Genomic DNA, 12362 nt, shown 5'->3' with positions numbered 1-12362 from the left:
TTCAGGTAGTTTCATGAAGTTTATTAAATTTTCTTGCATGTAACGGACATTGAGCAAAATGCTTCTATGTTCTTGACTGTCTTTCTAGTTTAATTATTTGCAAACATTTTAATCTTAATAGTCATAGAATGCTTAGTTTATTATTGAGTCAAATATAAATAATAATAATTCCTGGATCAACACAGTTCGAAGAAACGTGTAGAAAGGGTTAAGCAATGAATATTTCAAATACAATCCATTAGTTAAGGTAGGAGAACAAGTTATATTATTTCACACTTTCACCATCGTACGTATGTTACAATGACAGAGTAATTGTATAGTATGGTTCTATTAATTATTTTGTATCAGGACAAAATCTAACAAAAAACACGATCTTAATAGAATGCAGCTTCAGATGTTTTAAGCCTAACGCCCACGTTTACCAGATACAACCTTAAGAAATTTGAATTTAAGAAAACACTTTTATAGCTATACATTGGTAAGATTTTGCAATTGCATCATTCTTCAAGCAAATTAACAAAAAAACTGAATGTTAAAGAGCGTCACTTAGACACTCAGTGCAACGCCAAGATTTCTGACAAGATGAAGAAGTGCTACTACAGAAGTGTTATTTGGATTTAGGTGAGAAACTTTTGCTGATCATTTCATGAATTTCAGCACCTCGGGGGGGGGGGGTCAACAGTAAGTTTCCAAACTTACAATCCTATTGTGTAGCTTTGTGCTAAAATCACCATCAATAGTCATGACCACTATAGATAGTTGATCAATAAGTCCTCAAAATCTTAGAATAAATGGTTCTATTCATTATTTTGTATCAGGACAAAATCTGGTTTCGTTTACAACTGAAAAAGGCCTCAGAATTAAGTCCAGGAGCAGGTAAATATGTTGTCGAGCACTAAATACGACTATCGTGGGAAATATAATGAAATCTAGGTTCATTCATATTGATGTTTTCTCCCTCCATAACTAAATCGACACTAAATAAATGATTAATAGAGACACACGACTTCGATTGAACGGTAATGTTACGCGAATCTTGAACCCTCGCTAATTCCTTGGCCATGCCCGACCCGATTAAATATTGTTCACTCTCCTAGAGGTATTCTGTCTTTGTTGTTTCAGCGTCCGTTCAAAAAGGTGTATAATCCAAAGGGAATTGCTTCCATTCCTGGCAAACGTAGTAGAAATTCAACTGAATTTTGTGGTGCTGTGTAACCAACTAGAGAATTGAAATAGGTTTTATCAATTTCTTTCAGACATATGGAATATGTTTCTCGTCAGTTGGTTATTGATTATGTATATTAAGATCAAAGTGAGTGAACTGATAATTCTTAGCAGTCCTGTTGTATAAAGAGTATGTATTATATGGCTATGTTGACCTTCCATAACTTTGTTCAGACTGTCAACCTATATAGATGAGTTGCTTCGATATTAACAGGACTTCAAGTTGCAAACTTGAATATATCAAATCATGGAATGTCATGACTAAAGGATCTTTAAAATCGAAGAATGAACACCAAAATATCAAATAGTAACTAATCTTATGTAAAGACGAATAGACGGCACTGTCCTTTAAAGATGAGTACCACATGCAAAATGCGCCAAAATATCCATGCAGGCATACAGCTGAACACGTTAGACATGCACTTAACTGAAAGCATATAATTTATAAAATCCACTTCCGTGGAGTTTGAGAGATCCTATTAATTTTGTTCCTTTAATCCTTTGGTGTAATGTACGTTAATGTAATACTACGTCGTCTTTGAAGTTTTCTATTTGCAATCTTTTAATGTATTGGAGAAATAATACTTTATATATTATATTAACAATTTTAAGTCTAAATATTTATAGAAAAAATCTATTAAGAATTTTGTACTGTTAAATGTTTAAATCTTAAGTATAACTTTAATATTGACTATCCGCCTTGAAAATAAAGTGTTAGTTACATTATAAGTATCTAAGTGTAATGAATTCACCTTAAATAACACCTTAAATGCAATATTTCATTTTTTTCATCGTTTTTTAGAACTCCATATGTCATGCCCTGCCTCTTAATAACATAATAATAGAGTAATAAAATCAACATTCAAACTCTACTCATTAAAGTTATATAATATTGTCACTAAGTGTATGGTTCCAAGTCACTTTAATACAACCAAAAACTGTTCTAGACCATAAAATATTTAAAGACATTCAAACACATTACGTAACAAGAAGAAAATAAAGCACGCACTTATGAGCAAACACAACTACTTCAATCCAAATCACACTGCAAAAGAATAAAAGAATAGATACGTAATAGAAAACAGTAAACACGCATCTACACTTAATCCCGTTGCACTAAATATATTCACACTTAATCATGTTGCACTAAATATATCTACAATTAATCACATTGCACTAAATATATCTTCACTTAATCACGTTGCACTAAATATATTCACACTTAATCATGTTGCACTAAATATATCTACAATTAATCACATTGCACTAAATATATCTTCACTTAATCACGTTACACTAAATATATCTGCACTTAATCACATTGCACTAAATATATCTTCACTTAATCACGTTGCACTAAATATATTTACACTTAATCACGTTGCACTAAATATATTTACACTTAATCACGTTGCACTAAATGTAACCACTTTACTTTAAAGAAAAAAAAAGAGCTAATAAATACTGAATGTAGCCACTTTAAGGCAAAATCGAAATTTTTTATTAACTTGAAATAAACCAGGTTAGAAATCACTAAATATGGAACATTAAGTCTTAACAGATTTAAATACATTAATATTGATGCAAAACATCCTCAAGAATACTAAATAAAACTATGTTTAGTGATTGTCTGTAAAAACAAACAAACAACATTTTATCTTTGGTAGTGCGAAGCTATAAGGAAGCTCCTGATAAGAGACTGTACAACTTAAACTATTGTCCTCCAATGGGACAGCGATAAGTCTGTGGAATTAAAATGCTAAAATCCGGGGTTCGATTTCGCGTGATGGACACAGCAAATAACCTTATGGTTTTGCTCTAAAATAAACAAACGATTTAAACTATATCCTAACCCATTAACAAAACAAAAGGCAAAATAGTTCTCACTAAGAAATGAGTAGATATTTTCTATGAATTATTCTATTAAGAAATATTTGAGGCCATTACCAAACGATAAAATAAAAAATTCATTTATAGAATAATATTTGGAACGATATGTACAGAAACTAACATTAGATTTGAGAAAAGGGACTCTAGTATTCGGAACAAAAAGTTGAGTACAAGAGCACCTCAGACTCAAATGACAATGGCAACGAGGATGAATCAATTCAAACTAAGAGACAGTTTGTGTTAGCATAGTGGTTTAATAACCATTCAAATCTCAGCTACCATTGTTGGAACATTTACACAATCAGCCATGTTAAGTACCAACTAAAGGAAAAAGAATGTGTTCATTGCAAGCCAGGCGTTGAAAATAATCTGTAACGGCACGTTGTTCATAGGGAAGAAAGATTTGTAAATATCCGCTGTTGATAAATATGATAACAATCTGCTTCAACATTACATCTAAGTGTGTTTAGCACCGGCATTGTTTATAAAAATACTTAAGTTACACAAATACCACTTTAATTACTTAATAAAGGTGTCGAAGGTAATTTAAGTATCACGGTAAATTCTTATTAAGAATACTAAAGTTATTTACATATTAATGTAATTACTAGGCTTTATAAAAATTCAAATCTGTAAATACTATAGAAAGCTCTTTTGAATATATGAAGCTATTTTAAATGCAATTACCAAATTTTTAGAAATATATACATGCTGTTTTATATGCCACGACAAAAGGTATTATAAGCATCATCACGATATCAAACGAAGATACAGAAGATATTTCAAGTTCTACAGAAGTCTTATAAGAAAGCACAGGTGATATTCAAAATATCACAAAAAGGCTTCAGTAAAAGAAAGACGTTATTCGGAATATCACATCTAACTTATAGCGAGTTAGTTACTCAGGTTGTTCCAAGAACAACTAGTGGTCCTCATTAAAGATGTTATAAATACCAAGTACAATCTTTATGTAGAGAATATGAACAGAAACTTGTACGTACGTGCGGAAAGTAGTTCTATGAAATAATGACCCAGGATGACCTACAGCATACTAAACATTTTCATTTCGTTCAGTGTTTCCATCTGCTGATTACCTTTTGTGTTCACCAGTTTGTTCCAATCTTCAAATAAAGAGAAAAACAGCAAGGCTTTTGTAGCAACACATGTGATATATGAAGCATTAAAAATAACTTTGATTATTTATTTTCATCCAAGATTGTTAAGTTAAAAGAAAAGAAAAGAAAATCATAAGTTTTGTATTTTTTTGGTAAATACGACACAAACGGTTTCAAAGAGTAGATATACAAACCGATAGATGTGAGTTAAAAACTTCTTTTGGTCTTTTTTCCTGAATATGTTATACAACAAGATGAAATGTCAACCAAAGTAGCAGTAACCACCAGAAGAACCAGTACTGACACTAAAAAAATGAAATATTAAAGGTGACAAAATTTGATAACCTCTCATGTCTGGCTATTTTACATGTCCATTAATATCATTATATTCACTTAAAATAAAAATTTAACGTAGTATATGCTTTTAACCTAGAATGTATTATAAATTACAAAACTAGAAATGTTATTTTATTTCAAATTAAATTTGAACTAATCATAATAATATATATGTTTACAAACAAAATATTTTGTTGGTTAAGTTACCAATAGAATCAGTTTAGGGTTAAATAAAATTGTCAATTTGTTGGTTTTAGAGAAACTTGACAGTTGGACAGTTCTGTGTTTTTAAAGATTAGTTAAAGTTGGTAGCAAAGTTTCATTTCAGAATACTAGATTTAAAAAGACTTGGTACCTTTGGTTTAGAGAAAGCTTAATAGTTTGGAAGTAGAGAAGGATGAACGTCATGGCTTAATGAGAAACAGAAAACACTAAATTTAGGTTTTGTGTATTTTGTGTTGAGATGATTTGGTTAATTAAAGGGAACTGAATTGTTAGCTTTCAAAGAAGCCGTTTTTCAGTAGGGAATATATTCTTAGCAATGATACAATAGCTTGGATTTAGAGTAAAATGGAATTAATAGGTTGAGCATAGAAAAATAAGATAACTTCAGCTTGCGAAGGCTGAAGAAGTTATTTTTGAAAAACTGGATAATGTGGGTTTAGTGAAAGCTGGATAGTTGGGATTAAGAGAGTTGAAGATAAGAAGGCAACGACAAACTTTTGAGTTTGGAAAGACTAGTTAGTTTAGGCTATAAAACATTGAATTGCTCATGTTTAGAGATATTAGGTAAGTGGGGTTTGGATGGTTTGATTGTTAAGATTTGGAGAAGGTGGATTGTATGGGTTCAGGTGGGTATTTTCGCACTTAGAAGAACTGAATAGTTCAGATTGAAGAAGGTTGGATTATTTAGTTTTTCAGTTATTAAGTACTGTCACTTTAGAGAAGGTTAATAAAACTCAGATAGTTTTATTTTAGGCTCAATAAATACATTATGTTGAGGAAGTTTGAATTATTTGGATATTCCGAGTTTAAAAGTGTTAGATAGTTCTGGTTTAGAGGAGATGTGTTAGTTTTAATTTTAAGGGTGTTTACTCTATTTCTAGATATGGCGTTTAATTAGGTTTTTGAAGAAACTAAATAGTTTGGATTTAAAAGGGGTGAAATATTTAATACACGAATTGAAACATTTTGGTTTAAGACTACTTGAATAGTTTTAGTCAAATGGTTTGTATAGTTTTGATTTTAGAGGACTGGATTGTTTGAGTTTAGAGAAACCGTACGGAGTGGTTTCATAATGACTATATTTTGAGTTCAAAGAGCTAGTTATATGGATTCATTAGTCTTTTATAATTTTGGTTGAGAAAAATTGGGCAGTTTCCTCTTAAACATCTTGAATGATCAGATATAGTGTAGCTGGATAGATTACGTTTAATATGGTTGTATAGGTTTGGATTAGAGATTTTAGAGTTAATTGATTGAATTTAGAAGAATTTTTGTAGCTTAAATATAGAAAGGATTGGTAGTTTGGGTTTAGAGAATATTAACAGTTTAGTTTAGATTTGATAATTTAGAGTTAAAAAGGGTTGGAAAGTTTGCAGGATTAGAAAGATTGCGTTTAGTGTAGGTGGATTGCTAAGTTTACTAAAGTTTAGATAATGTGTCTAGAAATGGCTGGATAGCTTGGACTTAGAAAGACTCAATAGTTTAACAAAGAGTGAAGATTTTATATTTGAAGAGGCTGAATAGTTAATAGTTTAGTATAAAATTCAGTAGCTTTAGTTTAGTGATGCATGCAAAGGCAATGAGTAACTACTATTTTGGAGCATATAGCAAGCTATAATTCTCTTGTTAAACGAACTACGCAAAAAACTACATTAATTTTACGATGATTATTTTGAAGAGTGAGTTTACATCTTTATCGCTTTAAAAGCCACCAGATATTATTTAGTTCAATATTTTGTTTTTTATTTTCACAGTGCTTATCTCTTTTTTGAATATAGAAATTTTACGTAGTGAGTTGTAGAGTTATAATAAGAAATTTCAATAAACTTATTTTAATTATCACATAACACAAGCTAAATCAACTATAAAATTGGACACAAATAAAAATCTCTTATCTCCAGCTATATAGAAAATATCACCAAAAGATATACAATTTATTACCACTTCAACTGTATACAATACCACTAAGTTGTTACAAAACACTGTGAAATTTTAAAACAAATATTGGTGATCTTAATATTATTAATTTAATATAAAGCAAAATCTATGTAATGTTGAAGTTAAACTTATTCAAAAATATCACTAACTTTCGTTATGAATCCAGTTTTATAACTTTACATTGACGCGTATTTACCACTATTCTTGATGACGAGAAACCCACTTGAAATAAAAATGTAACTCAGAACGGCTTTTATGGATGTTAACACTTTTATTGATAAGCAGAGAACAACGTTTCGACCTTCTCTGCTTATCAATAAAAGTTTTAATACCCATACCAGCCGTTCTGAGTTACATTTTTATCTATAACTACTTTGTTATCTTCCTATAAAACAAAATATATAATTTTACTGGAAAATATACCCTTTAGAACAACACTTAATCTATAAAATTGTAATATATAACTTTAAAATGAACATTAGCATTCACGAAATCAAAAGCATATTATGGAACTAAGTATTTAAAATGTTGAAGTTGAACTTATCTTGTCTTTGCTTTAGTTATGATTTCATATTATTCTGAAACAGTTTGTGCTAACGATGTTACTTACATAACTACGTAAAATCTACACTGACAAACACAACACAAACATTATTTATAAAATAAAATGTGAAAACTGCCACGACTCCTATATTGAAGAAACAAGTAGAAAAATGAAAACCAGATTCAAAGAACACAAAAAGTCACTTCCACACGTTTTCGAACCATGCAAATCAAATAAACGCAGCATAACCACAGAAAACACTCAAATGCTAAATAAAGAAACAAACATAGACAAACGCAAAATTAAAGAAGCATTACTTATACAACAACTCAAGCCCAAAATAATCCAATACAAAGGAACACCTTTATACCTATATTAATAAATATATCCAACATCTAAGCACGCTGTCTACATTCCTACACTCAGTTACACAACCGCTTTCAAATATGTGGTCAGCTATTGGTCAGTAACCCTTTCTTTCTTTGTGAACCTAGCGATGACCGAAGAAGGTCGAAACGTTGTTCGCTCCTCAAAATAGTGCTTTCTCTATCCATATGTCCTGTTGTATTATTACTTATAAAAATTCTTTTTTAATGCATGGGAAATAAGTTCTTTCGCAAAGTAGTGACAATTTAAGATTGGTAAGATTTTATCTGACGTTAGCCAGTTTGGTACAGCTATACTGACTTTAGTAACAGTTTACAAAAATATGGCGTTTCTTAGTAATAGTTATTTTTCCGATAGACAAAAAGATCCAAATAATCCCGTTATTTTTCGAATGCATTTTAACAAATATGATATTCGTTTGGTATTCAACATATTATTAGAGAGTTTTGTTTGTTTGTTTGTTTTGAATTTCGCACAAAGCTACTCGAGGACTATCTATGCTAGCCGTCCCTAATTTAGCAGTGTAAGACTAGAGGGAAGGCAGCTAGTCAAAACCACCCACCTCTAATTCTTGGGCTACTCTTTTACCAACGAATAGTGGGATTGATCGTAACTTTATAACGCCCCCACGGCTGAAAGGGCGAGCATGTTTTGCGCGATGGGGATGCGAACCCGCGACCCTCAGATTACGAGTCGCACGCCTTAACACGCTTGGCCATGCCGGGCCTATTAGAGAGTCAAATGATCTAATAAAAATAGAAACACAATGGAATCTAATTACGTTCGTTTTCTTTCTCCAGTATTTGAGTATGAAATAGTTAATACTATTAAGAGTTTGGTGTAAATACCATAGGAAAAGAAAATAAAGTTGATTGGTTGTTTGTTTAAGTAATAAACTACATAACACACTCTGGATTTCAGGAAATAAAGGAGAATAGATTTTAAGCCTGATTTACATCATTTTTATAGATTATTCAATTATTATACCCTTATAATCATTTATCATAGTGATGTTTGTGTATTACGAAGTATAAATATTAAACATAAAATTGAAGAAATAATACACATGAAACAAAAAATGATCATTTTGTAAAATGTAACAAATATGTTGTATAACTTCGTGTTCAAGATTCTTTGATAACAGAATTGCATTAATTCTTTGACAGCTGAGTTATCTTAGGTTTTGTATATCTTTTCGTAGTCGAGTAGTGCTGTTTCTTGCAGAATATCCCTTGATGGTTACGTCGTGTAAGTTCATCTAAATGTCCTTTGATGGCTTAGCGATGTAAGGTTTTGCAAAGCAGTAGTTAAATATTGAGTGGTATACTTGATTTTTGTATGGTAAAGGTTTATGTAGAACATGTTTCTGATGTCGAATGGTACGCATTACTGAACAACACGAAGAAAATTACTATACAGAATTCCTTGGTTTTTGGTTATACAGATCCTTATACGATAGTCGTTGATTGTTGTGTAAAGAATTTATTATGCAGTATACATTGAATATTTATGGCTTTCCTTGGCTGCTGAGTAGTACAAGCTCTTATACAATTTATTAAACGTTGAACAGTGTAATTTGTTCTGTAATTATATTTAATCATGCAGTGATGCAAATTCTTCTCCAGAATTATTGAATTTTTAACGGTGTATGTTTTTGTGGAATATGATTTGATATTTAAGTAACGTAAATTATTATATTAATTTGAATATTCATCTGTACAAGTTTCAATATGCAATTCTTTGATAGGTGCTTGATAGTTGTAAGGTACAAGTTTTTTGTTTTATTTTACAATATAGTTTTCAATACTAAATGATGCAGATTTCTGCTTATTAATCTTTGAACCTTAAATTTTATAATAGTATTCTTAGTATTAATTTTATAATAGTTTTCTTAGTATTAATTTTATAATAGTATTCTTAGTATTAATCTTATAATAGTATTCTTAGTATTAATTTTATAATAGTATTCTTGTCACATTATGTGATATGCGTTTCTAATGTAAAGTTATGAGAATTAATCATGAAATTAATAAGGCTCAATATTTAGAACAAATTATTATTATTATGCAATAATAAGTATGCTTCATTTTTTTGCATTTTTGTGCAAAACTAAACAAGGGCTATCTTTATATAGCTGTCCCTAATTTTGAGCTGATGGACCCATTGCCATTTCATGAGCTACTCGTGTTTGACTGAATAATGAAATGACATTTAACCATCCATCTTATAGCCCTTCTACGGTCCCATAGTATTTATTTCTTTTGTTGTTGTATTGTTTTCTTGCAACATCCGTAAACCATGAATTTCACGATTTAGAGTCCAAACACATTAGCCTCTTACTATGTCGTCAAGGAACATCTAAGAAATTAGAGATGATTCCTTAGTACAGCGTACAAACATTTTCACATACAAAATTTATGGAATTTGTTAGGATTCAGGGAATCAGATAGTGCCTGATTTTACCAGTTTATCGACATTTTTCTGCGAACATCCAGACGGTACATACATACCAACTCGATAACACGCGATGTAAAAGAAGAAAGGACGAGAGGCAAGTATGTTTGTAACCTGGAAAATGAACAATATATGAAATATTTTCTTCATTACACTGAGTTAGATAAATAATTTTCATTGTTTCCGTACAAAATAGATTGTTCTGATTGTATGTTATAGTACTCTAAAAATTATACGTAACTGTATTATTTTAACTTTCTACAAAAAGTAAGGTATTATGCTTTTTAGAATATGTAGCTCTTTCTGTACTTTAGGAAAAAGCGAAATACTGTTTGCGTCATTTGACAAATTACGTATAGTCATTTCCTTAGAAGTTTCAATATTCTATGAGTTTAAATTAACACAGAATGAAATATCGAGTGATTAAAATTAGTCTTAGCCGTTTCTATAATTGGTTTGTTTTTATTCATGTTATATTATGACTAACTTATTTCTGTTTGACTTAAGAGTTGTTAGGGAACAAATATGGAAAAAGAATTTAATGAATATCTCGGAATATCTAAAACATAGAATACATTGTTAATATACAGAGGAAATATAATGTTTTATTCTGAAATTATAACTAATTTAAGACATGAACTTTACGAAAAATAAATAAGCGAAACAACCTCGTAACTTGAAATTATGTTCAAGTATGAAAATCATAACATTTTCTAAAGAAAAAGAAACTTGTAGAATGTTATTTTATCTTCGGCTTGTATAAACCTGTAAAAATTTTTTTATTGAGAAACAGTTCAAAGAATTGCATTACTTGATGAAGTTGCAGAAGAAAAGCAAACATATTGACTTTTCAGAAACAAATATCCAGATCAATTATAATGCCACCGTTTTTAGGTTTTTTGGAAGTAGTGGACGTACTTTCACTGTACAGTACTTCATTGTTATAATGTCAAATTTCCTTCTAAGTGGAATTGCCTCCTTTATTTCCAAACAGTTGAGGTAGCTCCCAAACGCAGCTAACGTTGTTTGGTTGAATATAAGCACAATATATGCTCTGCCCTCTGCGGGTATCGAAACCCGGTGTTTAGTGTTATAAGTCCGCAACATACTATTGTGTCACTGGGGCTGTTCGTTAGAGGAAACTACTGATAGTAATTGTTATGTAATATTCAGAAACTGCAAAATATCTAGAAACAAAATTACATGTATAAATAGAAGTAAACAGTTCAGATAAAAAATAGAACGAGTATTCAATAAGAATTATCACTTTTCTTCAACTATTCAGTTACTTGGTGAAATTCGTTTTTGACTATTTCACGAAGTAATTATTAATTAAGTTAGCTTTACAACTTGCAATTCAAACGTTTAGCTTATGTTTAATTGTGGGTTTAGTGTCTAAACATTCGTGCCATTAGGTCTAAAACTTACGTAGCTGTAGAAACATCTCAGAAAATATAAAGAAACAAGTTAATTTATTATTGTTGTATAAACTGAACTTCTTGTCATTTCCATCAAATAATTCAAACAAACCACCCAGAGATATAATATGTTATAACAACATTAAAACGATTTGTTTCTTTGCTTTAACGTAAAGCCACAATGGGGCTATAGACTTTGTACAATGTAATAAATCGAACCTCGGGTTTTAGCATTGTAAATCTGAAGATTTACCACTGTTCCACAGAAGGCTATTACAACGATAATGGGTCCTTATCGTGTTTTTACTGTCAATGTCGTCGTGTCTCGTCATGCTCTATCTGACAGCTGTGAAGTTTTTGTTGCAAAAGATTCTTTCGCATAAGGTTGTTATGTTCAAGACAAACACCACCTACCTGCAAACTTTCCATTATCAATCTAATGTACCAAAACGACGGTTTCCCAATGCCCATTTCAACAGTCCAATCGCACAGAAAACCACAGGCTTTGCACCAGTCAACCTGACCTGTATGTCTTCATGTGTTAATATAATGTAGTCAGCCATTCATAACACTTGTTATTCATATAGTAGTAAACGATAAATCTTTTGCCTTTTTCAAATATTTATTTGTTCCCTGTAACAAAGGAAAAAACTATTTTAATGTATTAAAACAAAGTTTGATCTTATATTGTATTTTTCCAATATTCCAGCTTATTCTACGCGTGTTGTTAGTATTTTATAATCTTTAAAATACCTTGTCAAAGCTCATTTAATTTCTTAACAGCAAGATTTGTTAATAATCAAACCTTTAACTATAGATATCTTTTTATCA

At 30.5% G+C, this 12362-nt stretch overlaps 1 long non-coding RNA gene across 2 annotated transcripts in view; it reads right to left on the bottom strand.

Annotated features, from left to right (window-relative positions):
* Positions 1 to 4639, bottom strand: part of LOC143230427 (uncharacterized) — a 34929-nt gene extending 30290 nt beyond the window's left edge. For both annotated transcript variants that reach the window (XR_013016434.1, XR_013016433.1), the window contains exons 1-2: positions 4424 to 4639; positions 4116 to 4235 (exon numbers count right to left, since the gene is read on the bottom strand). This is a non-coding gene — a long non-coding RNA (uncharacterized LOC143230427). The remainder of the gene's footprint in view (positions 1 to 4115; positions 4236 to 4423) is intronic.
* Positions 4640 to 12362: the final 7723 nt, after the last annotated feature.

The sequence above is a fragment of the Tachypleus tridentatus genome, chromosome 10 (genome assembly GCF_004210375.1).
Source record: "Tachypleus tridentatus isolate NWPU-2018 chromosome 10, ASM421037v1, whole genome shotgun sequence".
In the NCBI taxonomy this organism is placed as follows: Eukaryota; Metazoa; Arthropoda; class Merostomata; order Xiphosura; family Limulidae; genus Tachypleus; species Tachypleus tridentatus.
This window is presented reverse-complemented; position numbering and strand designations above follow the sequence as displayed.